The 4,928-nt window shown below is 34.7% G+C and overlaps 1 pseudogene; it reads right to left on the reverse strand.

Annotated features, from left to right (window-relative positions):
• Positions 1-433: 433 nt before the first annotated feature.
• LOC108966081 lies at positions 434-1,913 on the reverse strand (annotated as a pseudogene).
• Between the last annotated feature and the right edge of the window lie 3,015 nt (positions 1,914-4,928).

The following is a 4,928-nucleotide window of genomic DNA, read 5'->3' on the forward strand; positions in this document are numbered from 1 at the left end:
CCTGATTGCACATACATGCTATGGCATCATGAGCCGTACATATGTATATTATTTCTCTTCATACCCTGCCGGCAACTCAGCCAACTTTTAATGCACTTTAATCTAACTATTTCGCAACTAGAGGCGGTTGATACTTGGACTATTTTTCACGGAGCCAACTGACTATTTTAATATTGCGATGTCCTAGGCAGTAGTCAATTATCCGACTCTGCATGGCTTTTCAACTAACTTAAAGTTAGCTACTTAGTAGTTGTCTATATATTAGCTATTAGCTATTTATTTAAGTTAACTACAAGTTGGTTAATTAGCAGTTAGTTAAAAATTAGTTATTTAGTAGTAAGCTATCAGTTGACTTTTTTTAAATTAGCTACAAATCAATTACACAAGTTAAAATAAAAAAAGGCCGATAAATAAAGTATTAATTTTCTGCTTTATTCTTCTTATTTTTAATACATTCTGCATGAAAATGCCGTTTTTTAATGACTTTTAAGGAATTACTTATCTCCTTTTCATTGTCTTCAAAACCAAGCGAACTACAAACATCTGTGTAAAATATTTAAAATATATTTGAGCTATGTTATTCGAAATATCTATACATACATATATGCTTTCAATATATGGGTTACCCATTAAAGTTTGGTAAAAAGCTTTGAAATCTTTCAAACGCTTCTTGCCGTGGACTCCATCTAAGTTGACTTCTATGCACACACTTTGGAAAATAACATATGTCAATGTTTTCGCCATTCGTCCTTTTAACAAAGCCTTCATCCTGTTAACCTGTTAAGTATGTTATAAAAACAAACTTTTAGTATAGTAATGCATTTTAGCAAGGTATTAAATTCATGGAACACAATTTTTAAGACTTACGTAGAGGTCACGATTGTCCTCACTAATAATAGTGTTGAAGTCGTGTAAGTCTTTTTATAGGGAAAACTGCATGTACATTATTGTTGGTTACCTCTTGGTGAAGAACCCTTTCCGTCAACACTTTCTGCTCAGCCAAGGACTTCATAATTATGTCATTTTGGTTGACAATAGTTTCTGCATTGCATTTGGTAATGAATAATAATAATAACAAGAATTAAGATATAGTGAAATTGTTTATATTTAATATAAACAATAATCTGTTTTAAAAGGATTAATTACCTTGAAGCTTTTGTATAGTATTTGAAAATTAATTTTTTTACATTTAAATTAATTTAAGTTTCGCTAATTATTTGCAATTCGAATTTCTTACTGTTCATCTCCTTAAATTGTTGCTCAATATTTTCCTTGAGGCTGCAACCACCTGGGCAGCAGCTTGTTTCGTCGCTATCTGTAAACCCATTTCTATGAAGCCAAGTTATATACATTTTTATTGTAGTTAATACTTACACTGAGGCATTGGTTGAATACTGAATGTGGAACGTTTAATATTTGGTATCGACATCTAAACTTTTTATACTTTTTTTTATTAACTACATATAATATTTTTTTTACAATTATGAGCATTATTTCATGCGACACGAGCAACCCACACATTGTAGTTGGTTCGTTTCGCATGGAAAATACTAGATGACCGCTTTAAATTTTAATTACTTGCAACCATGCAAGAGTGGCACTAAAAGAAATCGATTACCACTTGGAAATCCAGCAAACTTTAACTCAACATCGTCTATAGCAAATCTCTCTTCCTCCACCATGTTATTCTGATCAACTAGACAAGTACCTAAAATTTGAGCTGAGTTAAATGGTTCCTGACAAAAACTTTCGATACTTCTGAATCGGCGCCCTAATATTGATTCTGATCCAAGTGTTGAGAAGCCTGTGATTTGTATCGGTATAAACGGTCGAATAACGCAAAAGTTATTAGGGCAAACGGTGGTAAAAAAATGTTCTGAGGTTGCGACAGCAACAATATCCCCATTTTTTTCAATAAAGTCCATTTTTTGCTATTTTGTCACGATTTTTTCATATTGTGTGCGAATATGAAATTGTTGCAGAATCTCTGAAGGCTCTTTCACGTATTTTTTTAGCTTTTGAAAATAATCTTCAAATGGATATGAAGAAAAATTTATAAGTGGCCCAAACTTTTTCACGCAGTCACGTATATGCAAAAGACCATGAATATTGTGAGATATGCWATTTTCCCCAAAAACTACAGGGAAATTTTCTACAAATAGTTTTAAAAGTATTTGAGCATTTTCAACATTTCTATCACACGTTCTCGAACAGGATAACAAACGGCAAGCACAGTGAAGCAAAAGGAATTCATAATAAAAATCAACATGAACTTTGTCTTTTAAAACCAATTTGCCTGTGTATAACAGAAATTGACGAAACTCAGTGGCTTTCCAGTTGAAAAGTTCTTCCAATCCTCTCTGAAAGCGAGAGAATTTCAGAGGGACGTATTTTCTTAAGGATTTGAGGTGGGTGGAAATTTCTGCTTTTACTTCCTTGTTGATTTTGAAGTTAGTTTTGTCTGTATTCATTCGAACGAGTATTTTTTAAGTGTTTTCTTGATGAAAAATCGGCATCAGAAATGAGTTCGTGCAAGATTGTGGAATACATGAGCACATTCCCTGTTTTCTTGCTGATTTGGATACATTTTGTACAACCATGAGAAGAAGTGTGACCAGGGATATCGCAAGCAAATACTTTTGCAGGGGCATCACAAATAAGTGCTCGAATTTCAAATGCAATTATCTTGTTTTCAAACAATATTTCGTTATCAAGTAAATCTTTTAACTCTAACTAAGAAACTAGCAATGTTAATGCTGTTAATGTTGGGAAAGTTAAAAATTTTAGCCAAAGTCGGCCAAAGTTGCATTCGAGAACTTTTAAATAATGGTAATCCATCAATATTCAAATCAATCACTATTTTGTGGCAATCGTTTAATATGCTTGGAATTTTGAACAGATGTTTTCTTAAATCAAAATGGCAATACACACCAGAAAAAACATGTCTTACGCATAAGCGTTTACTTTTCCCAATAAATGAGTTTGAACTCAAAGGTACATCTAAATTTTCTTCAGCTAAAATATGCAACAACTCTTCGAAACACTTGCGAGATATGATATTTTTGAAATACCAATCACCGATTTTTTCTTTAAAGGCTTTTTTATTGCAAATTTTTGCTCGTAAGTATTGCCAATATCACTACTTTCCATAAGGCCTTCGTCATGACACTGTGCATTAACAGAGGAGCACGTGGCTTCTAATTGAGCAACACTATTAGACAAAAGTTTACTAGAAAACACATATTTTTCCTTTTTGATTAACCGTCTCAAATGCCTTTTGCTTACACCCCTCATTTTACTTTGTATAAGTATACAATAATTAAAATTTAAAGCAATCAGTTTGAAAATTTGTACTCTTTTTAATTTAATTAATAACTTTATCTTTTAAAATTTTTGTGTCACTTTTGCTTGCACACGATTGATCAACTGATTCTCGGACAATTGACTACAGCCTACTAATAACGAAAAGAGAGATTACAAAGAACTAACAGTAAAGATGAGAAAATAAATCAAAAACAACACCTGCATTCTCTATGCTCACCCTAATGTGGGGTATTTATGCATTACATTGTAGGTAGCTTTTAGTTAGTACATAAAAGTTAACTAGAAATGTGTTTTTTGCGTAGTTGACTACCGAATTGCTGGCAGGGTATTCACTGGTTGAGTATGTGAGAGAACTGTTAAAAATGTTAACATTTCACATCGTGAATTCTGTGGTTGTGAGGTGAATTCTCTATCACAATCCTATAAAATGTTCGACACGAACCTGCACCTTCTCTATGTTTATACATTCTCTGTTTAGCAAATAAACATACATATACATATTTTGTATATAAATACATATATGACCTTTCAAACCCATTTAAAATGTATATTTAGGTAGTAATACTTGCAAAGACGTTATGGAATACGTCATAAAATAGATGAATTTTAAAATCCACACTTATGTATGTGTTTTCATAACAAATATGTATGTATACCGATCTATAAATTATAAGCAGAGTCGTTTGTGCATAGTAAATAAGCGATCTGTGAGCATACATTCCTCTGCATTGAAATTAGCATTCTTCTTCTTCTTGATTGGCGTAGACACCAATTATAGCCGAGTTAACAACAGCGCGCTAGTCGTTTCTTCTTTTCGCTACGTGGCGCCAATTAGATATTCCAAGTGAAGCCAGGTCCTTCTCCACTTGGTCCTTCCAACGGAGTGGAGGCCTTCCTCTTCCTCTGCTTCCCGCCGGCGGGTACTGCGTCGAATACTTTCAGAGCTGGAGYGTTTTYGTCCATYYGGACAACATGACCTAGCCAGCGTAGCCGCTGTCTTTTAATTCGCTGAACTATGTCAATGTCGTCGTATATCTTGTACAGCTCATCGTTCCATCGAATGCGATATTCGCCGTGGCCAACGCGCAAAGGACCATAAATCTTTCGCAGAACTTTTCTCTAGAAAACTCGCTACTTCGCCTCATCAGTTGTTGTCATCGTCCAAGCCTCTGCACCATATAGCAGGACGGGTATTATGAGTGACTTATAGAGTTTGGTTTTTGTTTGTCGAGAGATTAGGATGGAATCATGTGTAGAAGTTCACGCAAGTGAGGAAAGTTTTCTGATCGCCATTCACTTGGGAGTGGCCAGAAACGATTCTTTTACACATGACTCAAGCAGCTCACGACTTCCGGTCCTTGACCAAGTATCCTCTGGGTAGCCTAAGAACATCCGTTTGAAGGTGAGCTAAAGTGAGAAGGCCAAACATTCCCTGCATAGGGTTGTGCGCTGGGTTTGGGACCCGCCACGTAAAAAAACCACCCTAATGACAACGCAACAACAGCATCGGATGAAATTTGCATTATATTTCTCATTTAACACCTAAAATGCTCAATTCTGCAATTTTCGAGTCCTCTGCTGCAAAACTCTGATGAAACTCGCTT

Source organism: Bactrocera latifrons, unplaced genomic scaffold (genome assembly GCF_001853355.1).
Source record: "Bactrocera latifrons isolate USDA-ARS-PBARC rearing strain unplaced genomic scaffold, ASM185335v1 scaffold_1543, whole genome shotgun sequence".
Lineage (NCBI taxonomy): Eukaryota > Metazoa > Arthropoda > Insecta > Diptera > Tephritidae > Bactrocera > Bactrocera latifrons.